The sequence below is a fragment of the Polistes canadensis genome, unplaced genomic scaffold, assembly GCF_001313835.1.
Source record: "Polistes canadensis isolate GaletaPanama2010 unplaced genomic scaffold, ASM131383v1 scaffold_432, whole genome shotgun sequence".
Taxonomy (NCBI): Eukaryota; Metazoa; Arthropoda; class Insecta; order Hymenoptera; family Vespidae; genus Polistes; species Polistes canadensis.
The window spans coordinates 33437-45484 of record NW_014569979.1 but is presented as its reverse complement, the minus strand read 5'-3'; the positions used below and the strand labels follow the sequence as shown (position 1 = coordinate 45484).

Genomic DNA, 12048 nt, shown 5'->3' with positions numbered 1-12048 from the left:
TTCGATTCAGCGTCGTCGAATTACCATTATATCAAATTTTAACAAGGCCGCTAAATTTTCCAAGTTCTCCTTTGTTGCCTGGACTATTATAGGGACACAGTCTCAATAACCCCCACCATGCTCGTTTTTATGTATGTATGGGAGCGACTAGTGGTGTGTTTGTGGGGGAAGGAGCTGTGCTCGAGGATGTATTATTTTCAACGTTGTTTAAATAGTAATTTGATATCTTATAGAATATCAAAGTATTATGTTCGATGAATAGGAAAAACTCTCCAAAAAGGCTTATTTCTGACTTCGTCTGAAGACTCTTCACACTCGTAGTAATGCCGACGATTTACTAGTATTGCCTGATTTCCGGCTTTGACGGTAACATATATTTGTTATCGTCATGGTTACCCCTCGCCATTGTTTTGCACTTTGTGCATACTTTGAAACATTCCACATACGAAAAAAATTAAATTATTAAAAGTTATTTTTTCTAATTGAATTATAAGATAATTTTTTCAACTTTTCTTTTTTACGGTCGATTACAGATTTTTCGGAAGTGTACACTTTCGGTTCAGCGGAAGTGTCATGGCGGACAATTCTCTCATACTGAAAGGGTTAAGGGAAATATTTTTCTGTGGATTATAAAGAAAATCAAAGGCTCGATCATAATTAATGAAAAAGGCACCTTTTTGTCATCTGGAACTTGAAATTGATAGATCAGAAACTCAAACTAATTTTAGCATTGAAGAAAGTTTGTAAACCTCGAATTAAACTTATCAATAAGAAAATTTCGTGATACAAAAAAAAATTTGTCTATAGTATAAACATTATAATAAATATTTAAAAAACAAATATATAAATGTTATTTGTTTTTATAATACATTAATAGATGTCCTTTCGGAAGCTCTTTGTTCGGCCTTTTGTTGAACTGTTATCAATGAACAATATGTACTTTTTGTTATGTATTTCGAAATCGTATTAAGACCTTGATACATTTCTCGTCACCAATTTGTTGTGTGATCAGCGTACTTTTGATATAATGATTAACAAAATATATGTTGATAATTAAAATAAATAGATTTGATCGTTAGGTTGATTTTTGTTCTTTGATGCCCACTTTCAATTTAATTCACTGACGAATTTGAAGTATCACTAAGGAATTGGAAATAAAGACCGAGTTAACTTGAAAAATGTGTTTTTTAAAAAACACAAATTGACGGTACAAGCGATAAATAACACTATGAATATTGAACGAAAAAAAATTGTGAAAAAAACGTTTTATAGAGCATTAGGATCAGATAGTTGACGTAACCCTGAAAAAAATGGTTGGAGGATGCATTCAGAAGAAAGCAATAAGAGTACAGAAGTAGAGATTAAAACAAAAATGCTGTTGGGACAAAGAACGCGTTAGATTAAGAAAGGGGATAAAAAAGAGTATATAAAACAGATGAGAATATATGAAAAAAAGATAAAGTTAATATGTTAATATAATAAACCAATGCGCAACGAAATATTTAGGGAATGAAGGAGAAAAAAACGTATTAAATGTGTACAATGTAGAAAATTTATCTATGTTTACAAAAACATGACATTAACATCAAGAAGACAATCAACAACAAAACTATATCAGTCGACTTTGGTTAGGGTTTAAATTCGTCATATTAAACGTACTGTTTATTATGTTTGTTAGCAGTAATATTGATTTCCGTAGCGAGGATTTATATTTTCTTTGAATAACTTTCCTTGTCTTGTTAGTCAACGGCAAAGTTTTATTAGATAGTCAATTAACGTTCGTGAAACAATCAAGACACTGGTCGAAACTTTTGTATCGTTAATCTAATTGACATTTCACTTTTGATAAATTAATTCTCCATTTTAATTACGAAACTAAGATCCTTTCTATTCTATAGAAATTTAGGAACAATATTTTTAAACATAACGCATTGACATTATATTCTTTTGTTGTTTATAAATCCATTTGAAAATACATTACGAAAAGTAAAGTGTTAAATTGTGAAAGTGAAACGAAAGACCGACTAAAGAAATTCCATCAGGTCATCTACTACTCACGTTTATAAAATATACAAAGTTTTTAATGTTTCTTAATATATGATATAAACCACAATGGATAATATTGAGACGACGACATTCCCATTTTCTTATTTTCTCAAAAAGTTTGATTCAGAATACATGGACTTTCATGTATGGCTAAATAACTTTGAATTTTTAATCGATGTTCTAATTGTACCAGATGATGAAAAGCTTATAGTTTTATTAAATATGATTGGACTTTATACTTTGTTGGTGATTCAAAAAAAATTGATTAATGACGGAGTTGAAAGTCTTTCATACGATTTTCTTATATCTACAATGGATAATTTATTTTCGTCTTATCAAGAACAATATGCGGCTCGGTATCGATTTGATAATCGAAATCAATTTCATTGCGAGTCCGCAAGAAATTATGCTGATACTTTAAAGAAATTAATTTCTAAATGCGAGTTTAAATATGACACAACTTCACTCTTACTCGATCGATTCATTATTGGTCTTAAAAGTGATCTAGCTAAACACAAATTGCTACAAACACAAAATTTAACATTGGATATTGCTATCAAATTAATCGAGAATATAGAAACTTATGAGGACGAATATTCTGAAGCTAAAAGAATAGCTGATGAATTCTATGAGAACTACATTCACATTTCAAATTAAGACAGACAAGTATAAATTTTAAAATAACTTCAAGAATCAGCAATTACATAATCAACAACTTTATGATGATAGTGAGTTTCAAAATTATAGCATCTTTTACAAGCAAAAAAGGTTTTTATAACTAGTGGAAATTGTTGCATATAACCTCATAGATCACATTGCCTTCATTCATAACAGAGATAAAAAGAAGGGTACGAAAAAGTTGTGTTTTTATGTATAAAAAAAAAAAAGAAGAAGTTATAATATATATGTAAGGTAAGAATTGTTTTTTTTTCTCGATCAATATTGTTATTATTTTTGTATAACTTATTAAAAAGTAAGATTTTGTTTCGAATATTTTTGTAGAGATTGACGTAGCAAGTGGTCTTGCTTAAAAATTTTTTCTGTAACTTATACTTGAGGTATTAGACAAAGAAAGCGTGAAATGATATTTCGAAAGATCGAAGAGAAAAAAGAGACAAACTAGAGTAAAGCTTTTCCCGTTAATTTTCGTTAACGTTTAAATTCGTAAACAATACTTCATAATCTATTTACAGTGCTCGATGATATTGATATTCGAATCAATGACTTATGAAAAACGCCAAACATGTGCTTATTACTTTTAATTATAATATATAATAAATAAAATATATTAATACAAGGGTAGTATTTTAAGTCGTATAATCTTCTACTCAAACTATTAATGTTATAATAAATAAAAATATAAAAACTTGAATTGTTATCTTTTAACGGATAGATGGGATCCTGATTTAATCCCTATTTTTTTCAGATTTTTTGACTTGCTTAGCCAAATCTATCCTTTAATATTTTGTTCTATTTCTCGTTGCTTATTTCGATGAATTTTTTAACATAAGGATTTTGTTAGTTATCGCTAAAATTAGTTCAGAAATTCAATTCCCGCAAATCTTGGAAATGTTTAATTTAAAAAGTATCATTGATTTTTTTAACAAAATACATTAAACAAAATTACAAATTAAATTGCTATTACCGGATTTCAATCTCAGTGTAAGTAACATGACAATTTCCTTAGAAAAAAAAAAAAATACATGCGTACAGTTCACACGCGGTAGAAGTGAAACCTTCATAAAACTAAACTTCTGTCGAATTCCTAATAAGAAACCAGCAAAGTAAGAAATACATTCGTTTTTAAACATTTTTATTATTTTTTTTAGAATAACATTTGTATTTTCGAGAAATGCATGTTTTTGTATATAATACTGTTATCAGTACCTTTTTTCGTACTTTGCCTGTTAGAGGTAGCAGTGCGAAGTCGCAGTATTTGTTCAAGATATTTTATTTAAATAATAATACACACGAGTTCACAGCGAGTTAAGACAAAAACTAACGATAATTTGGATAATAAGATTGTAATATTATTTTTATTTGATTGATTGACTGATTGAGAACAAAAGTAAATACTTTATATTGAATACAAATTATGTGAAATAGTGTGAAAAACGAAGAGAATATATGTAGTGATACCCGTAGTTTCTGATACCCTTGCTCGTCTTTTATTTCTTCTTATCTTTTAGAGGCAGTCCAAAACTCAACGAAAGGAATCCCTTCCTTTCATCGTTTCTCCCATGAAGTCTGTATACAAGGAGGAGGACATTCGCTGGCTACAATATGCACAATGAAAGAACGATTTCTATTGCCACTAGAGAGCGCGTCGATTCGCTGGATCTGACTTGTGTTTTCTTTACTGTTAATGCAATCCACCACAACACAATAGTTCACCATCTTAAACAAAAAATTCAATTACAATTCACATTTGTAAAAAAATTAAGGCTTCGTGATTAAAACAACGAATCTTCGTAATTAAAACAAAAACATCAAAAAGAACTATTAATTTTATTTGTTTATTTATAAAATCACACGTAATTAAATCTGAACTTATGAACACCATCGCCGCCCTCGTGGAGAATTATCGTACTTGATATTTAGTCATTTTCAACAACACAAATTCGACTCAAACGCCTATCTCGATCGTCCTCCTTGTATATAGCTCCGTTTTTACGCTAAACAGTTTTGAACATATACTACAGATATGATCCTGTGATGTATAATCTTAAATTTTACTAGTTCTTGAGTCTTATACTTAGACCATAATATAATATTTTAATGTGAGTAACAGCAAATGAGATTTGCCATCTAGTGGCCGTTAAAACAATTAACTGTTTTCGAAATTTGTGTTTTAACCAATGACAGGGATCTAACAACTGTAAATCGTATTGGAAATAAATATACTATATTATGTGCTAATTCAATTTAAAACGAATTTGTTTAAATATTTAACGTCAATGATATTTCTTAAATTAAAAAAAATTAAAAAGATATAAACTATTGAATACTCGTCTAACCTCCAAAGTTTATCGAAATTCCTAAAACTTTAAAAAGTACTAATCGTGACGAATAATATTTAAAAAAAAAACGAAGTAGTTTTAATATTAATATATGTATTTTATAGTGTTTTTGTATTTTTATATATTTATATATATATTTTTTTATAGTTTTAATATTTGCTTTTATATATTGTGATATGAGTGTATTTCTACCATGGTTAATCAAAATCACCAATCTTAAATAATTTTATTTTCTACAATTAAACGTAAACGATAGTACATTTTTTATTGACAATAAATTGAACAAACGATGAAACATTATTATTATTGTTATTATTATTATTATTACTACTATTACAAATCGATAAAACAAATTAATTTTATTTATATTCTATTAACCTTCGCTCTATATATATATGGTCAATCGCAGATAAGAATAAAACAGAGTCTATCAACACATACACCAATATTCCGATAATGAGTACTTGCAAAATCATTTAACACATGTCAGAACGTTCACTACTCGAACTTCTAAAATTTACTTCCCCACTACCGCTATATGATAAGTCAGAATAATTGCATGCAAAAAGATTAATATGTTTTCAACAATTAAAAGTAAATAAAAATCAATTTAGTATCAAATAAAAAAACAATTTGTAAATCTAGTGTCGGTATACTGTGTGTATGAGTAGGTATGCTAAATAGAACGAAACGATATTTATATGTATGTGTGCGTAGGTATAATATATTCACCTACTTTTGATCAGCTGCAGGACGATATACATGACGTCAAAGGGCCTAGTCGACACCTTTGTCGCTAAGGCGGCCCTTTCTTCTTTTGTTTCATTAGGTACCGTGAATACCAGTGTGTGTATGTGTGTGTATGTATCAGCCTGGATGTGTGTGCCAGAACAAAACAGGAGAATGTTTCAATGAGTAATAGTCATTAATCAGTTACTTCATTTAATTTAATATTTATTTTACAATGAGAATCTCTAAAAAAAGTATGTAATATAAAAGATATACCTTATACAAAATAAGATAATAAAAAACTATAAAAAGTATAAATTATGAAGTAATTTTATATTACTCAAAGCTCAATGTGATTTCACACGTTTACGACTGGCTAAAACACAGGTAGTATACATTCTTGGTACAGTAATTTAAACCCAATAAGAAGCATGTAACAGTTCAAATGTTAACGTACGCAATTAAATAAATAATTATCGTAAATCTATCTTAAAATACTAAATAGATGTTAATAGATAACGCACACTTATAACAGCTATATTTTAGATTTTTAAATAGCATATTTATTTTAAATTGTATTTTTCAAAATAATATTATATTTGTCAAACAGTTTTAAAAACTATTATAGAATTCATTTACGTTTTGCTCGCCTATTAGTATAGAAAGTAGCCAAGTTAACAGGTTTACATATTAGCTTTGTTAAGTAAATATTTCTTAATTCATGCTTTTAATTTTAATGACTTTTTTATCGACTATTTAAAATATCTCTTTCTAATTTCTCTCTGATTACAAAATTAAAAGTTATATATTTATTTAGCCTGTATCCGTGTTATCTGTTGATTAAAAGTTTCGATAATGTTTTAATGACAGCTTAATGTTTTAAAATATTGTAGTGTGGTAATCTAAGGGAATTTTATAGGATAACAATTTGAGATAATTTAAATTAAACATATTGTTCTTTGTTTCTTTATGTGATATATTAACAAAATTCCAAACATATCAAGCAGCCTGTAAGATTATTTTTTAAAAAATGTACTATTTATATTTTAAATAGATAGGTCAATTGAAAACAAACGTAATAACTGAACAATTTTTTAATTCTTACCAGAAAAACTTTTTTTTTGAAACAAAAAAATGTATTTTTTTCAATTCATAGGAATTCGTCAAGTAAATTTACATTGCGATTGCACTCGGGWAAAAACAATTTATTATGTAATTTTGTTTACAGAATTTTGTTAAAAAATTAGTCATATTTTTTAATTTAAGCATTTCCAAGGTTTTGCTGGAATTAAATTTCTAAACTAATTCCAGCTATAATTAGCTTAATCCTTATATCAAGAAACTCATTGAAATAAGCAACAGATATTAAACGGTAGATAAGACTAAGGAATCCAAAGAAACCTAAATAATAGAGATTAAATCAGCATCTCATCTATTCGTTTAGAAAACAGTTGAAGTTTTTATATTGTTATTTCTTGTAACATTTATACTATGAGTAAAATACTTTACAACTTGAATACTGCCCTATGATCTTATATTGACATATGTAATCTATTGTACATCGTAATTAGTTTCATCTCAAGACTAAAAGAATTAAATATAATTTTAAAAAGTACAGTTTTCGTCTTCATAAAATTTATCTTATTGTCAAATATAAATATCAATGTAAGATCAAAGAATAAAAATAAGTAAAAAGATAAGAAATCTTTAAATCAAAAGTATAATATTGCAAAAGAAATAAGAATTCTAAAAATCTCTTTGTGAACTAGACATTTTACAAATCCTGATRACTTCTGTATTCAAATTTAGTTGAGCAGAAAACAGAAGAGTAATAAGAATCTGTTTGGCGTCTTGCATGAGTCCTTGATTTAAGCATCAATATCATCCAGCATTATAAATAGCTTACGAAGTATTACTTACAAATTTAAACATTGACGAAAATTAACATGTAAAGTTTTACTCTTGTTTAACTCGTTTCTCTCTTCGATCTTCCAAAATATCATTTAACGCTTTTGTTATATAGTACTTCATCAAATACTAGTTACATCTGAAATATCTAAGCAGGACTACGTGCTACGTCAAAACCTGCAAAAATATCCGAAACAAAATGTTATATTTTAGTAAGTTATACAGAATAAGAACAATATTGATCGACAAACAAAGAGATCTTCATTTTCGTCTTTTGAAAATGCACAATTATTAGCAATTTTTGTTTTCAATAATATTAACAAAAAGCTTCAAGTAAATAACATATATCATAGAATTAAAATTTTAATTTACCGCGATAACTTCCTTTTTTTTGATAAATTTAAACGGAACATTTTCCTATACTACTTTTTTTTTTAACTTTGTTATAAATGGAGGAAATGTGCTCTGTGAGATAATATGCAACAATATGTAACAATTACAAAACTTCTTTTGCTTAAGGTTCTTATAAAAAAATTTGTGCTGTTTATTTAATTTAAAATATAAATTTGTGTCCGTTTTATTATAAAATCTGTTTGAGCTTCTCGTAGTATTCATCAGCTATTCTTATAGCGTCGTAATATATGTTCTCATAAATTTCTATACTCTCGACCAAATTAATAGCAATATCCAATGTTAAATTTCGTATTTGTAGCAATTTGTTTTTAGCTAGATCACTTTTAAGACCAATAATGAATCGATCGAGTAAAAGTGAGGTTATGTCATAATTTAAATCGCATTTAGCAATCAATTTCTTTAAAGTATCGGCATAATGTCTTGCGGACTCGTAATAAAATTGAAATCGTGTATCAAAACGATACCGAGCCGCAAACTTTCCATCATACTGTGAAAATGTATCCATTAGTGTACATACAAGTTTATCGTATGAAAGATATTGAATTTCGGCAGGAGCTATTTCTATCTCAATCAACAATAAAGTAAAAGGTTCAATCATAGTTAATAAAGTATAAGCATTTTTATCACATGGTATACCTAGAAAATCGACTAAATATTCAAAGTTATTTAACCATATAGGAAACTCCATCCATTCCGAATCATACATTTTAAGTATACTATATATCGAGGCTGTCATTTTCTCAATATTTTGTATTGTGCTTTATGTCATATTTTAAAAAAAAATAAAAGCTATTTACATTTTATTCACGTGAGTAAATGACCTTGTGGAATTTCTTTATTCGGTTTTTCGTTTCACTTTCACCAATTAACACCATACTTTTCGTAATGTACTTTGAAATGAATTTATAAATGGAAAAAAGAACAAAATATCGAAGTTTTATTTTAAAAAATATCTTTCTTACATTTGCATAGAAAAGAAAAATCTTAGTTTCGTAATTAAAATGGAGAATTGATTTATCAAAAGTGAAACCAGATTAACGATACAAAAGTTGCGACCAGTGTCTTGATTGTTTCACAAACGTTAATCGACTATTTAATAAGACTTCAATGTTGACTAACAAGATAAGGAAAGTTATTCAGTGAAAATATAAATCCTCGCTACAGAAATCAATATGACTGTAAATAAACATAATGAATAGTACGTCTTATATTAAGAATAATCTTTTTTTTCAGATATATTTATCATCGTTGACGATAATTTTAATTGGTTTGATAGAATTAATGGCATCATTATACGTTCTAGCCGAAAGTAAGAAAATTGTTGAAGAATCGTTTTATAGAACTTTGCGATCAGATTATGATGGTCATAAGTGATTATAAAAAAAGAAAAATTATATTTTGGAACGAAAAAAAACATGAAAATATACGATGAGAAAATAAGAAAAAATGGAACAGTTAAACTGAAGAATAGGACGATTGGAAAAAATTGGAAGACATAGTACGAAGATGCATGCAGAAGAAAATTATCAAGCTGCAGAAGTGGAGACTGAAAAAAAAACTGTTGTTGGGACAGAGAACGCGTTAGATTGAAAAATGACGTAATACCAGAGTATATAATATAAAAAAAAGTAACACGAATAGAAGAGAACATAAATAGAAAAAAAGAAAAGTTCGGTAGAGAAGATATAAAAAGCAAGCAGAATATATGTGAATGAAGGAAATAAAGCTAATTAAAAATATTAAATAAGAAACAGAAACATGGATGTTTTAAAATTAATTCAAATAGGTCAATACATTATACGCGAACGATAAAGATAAGAAAATGTGTGCTCACTATATCGGCGCACGATGGTCCAAATTCTTGAAAAATGGCCATAACCTCAAAACCAAGTTTTTTTTGTCGAACATTTAACCGAATATGTTTAGTGCGTATATTTTGTTACGTTCTACTGTCAGTCAGGGAAATGTAATTAGGGAAATTGTTAATTTTATTGATTACTGAATAAATTAAAAGTTATTTCCGTCCCTTTACATGACCAGAACTCTACTGTTCTCTGAGTTTTCGTCAATCTTAATGCCAAAATTTTACAATGTTAAAGATTTATCTATGTTTAGAAAAACATAATATTGACGTCAAGATGGCAATAAACCAAAACAAAACTATGTCAGTCGATTTTGGTTAGGGTTTAAATTCCTCATATTAACCATACTGTTTATTATGTTGCAGTAATATTGATTTCCGTAGATAGGACTTTTACTTTCACTGAATAACTTTCCTTATCTTGTTAGTCAGCATTGAAGTTTTATTAAATAGTCGATTAACGTTCGTGAAACAATCAAGACACTGTTCAAAACTTTTGTATAATTAATCTAATTGACATTTCACTTTTGATAAATTAATTCTCCATTTTAATTATGAAACTAAGATCTTTCTTTTCTATACAAATTTAGGAACAATATATAAAAAAATAACAGATTGACATTATGTTCTTTATTTTTTTAAAACAAATCATTGTAAATTACATTACGAGAAGAATGGTGTTAATTGGTTAAAATGAAACGAGAGACCGAACAAAAAATTTCCACCGGGTTATCTACTCATGCGCATTAAAATGTAAATAACATTTAATTTTTCTTAAAATATGATATGAAGCACAATACAAAACATTGAGAAAATGACAGCCTCGATATATAGTATACTTAGAATGTATGATTCGGAATGGATGGATTTCCCATATGGTTAAATAACTTTGAATATTTAGTCGATTTTCTAGGTATACCATGTGATAAACTAACTATGATTGAATCTTTTACTTTATTGTTGATTGAGATAGAAATAGCTCCTGCCGAAATTCAATATCTTTCATACGATAAACTTGTATGTACACTAATGGATACATTTTCACAGTATGATGGAAAGTTTGCGGCTCGGTATCGTTTTGATACACGATTTCAATTTTATTACGAGTCCGCAAGACATTATGCCGATACTTTAAAGAAATTGATTGCTAAATGCGATTTAAATTATGACATAACCTCACTTTTACTCGATCGATTCATTATTGGTCTTAAAAGTGATCTAGCTAAAAACAAATTGCTACAAATACGAAATTTAACATTGGATATTGCTATTAATTTGGTCGAGAGTATAGAAATTTATGAGAACATATATTACGACGCTATAAGAATAGCTGATGAATACTACGAGAAGCTCAAACAGATTTTATAATAAAACGGACACAAATTTATATTTTAAATTAAATAAACAGCACAAATTTTTTTATAAGAACTTTAAGCAAAAGAAGTTTTGTAAAACATTGCATATTGTTGCATATTATCTCACAGAGCACATTTCCTCCATTTATAACAAAGTCAAAAAAATAGTAGTATAGGAAAATGTTCCGTTTAAATTTGTGAATAAAAAAGGAAGTTATCGCGGTTAATTAAAATTTTAATTCTACGTGTTATTAATTTGAAATTCTTTATTAATATTGTTGAAAAAAAATATTGGTAATAATTGTACATCTTCAAAAGACGAAAATGAAGATCTCTTTGTTTATCGATCAATATTGTTTTTATTTTGTATAACTTACTAAAATATAACGTTTTGTTTCAGATATTTTTGCAGGTTTTGACGTAGCAGGTAGTCCTGCTTAGATATTTCAGATGTAACTAGTATTTGATGAAGTAGCATGTAAAAAAGCGTTAAATGATATTTTGGAAGATCGAAGAGAGAAACGAGTTAAACAAGAGTAAAACTTTCCATGTTTATTTTCGTCAATGTTTAAATTCGTAAGTAATACTTCATAAGCTATTTTTAATGCTGGATGATATTAATGCTTAAATCAAGGACTCATGCAAGACGCCAAACAGATTCTTATTACTCTTCTGTTTTCTGCTCAACTAAATTTGAATACAGAAGTTATCAGGA

General features: G+C 27.7%; 1 protein-coding gene across 1 annotated transcript in view; it reads right to left on the bottom strand.

The window, feature by feature from the left end:
• Window positions 1-3918: 3918 nt before the first annotated feature.
• Window positions 3919-12048, bottom strand: part of LOC106792452 — a 15499-nt gene continuing 7369 nt past the window's right edge. Inside the window, exon 2 of the transcript XR_001382296.1 lies at window positions 3919-4443. The gene's annotated coding sequence lies outside the window, so the exon portion shown is untranslated. The remainder of the gene's footprint in view (window positions 4444-12048) is intronic.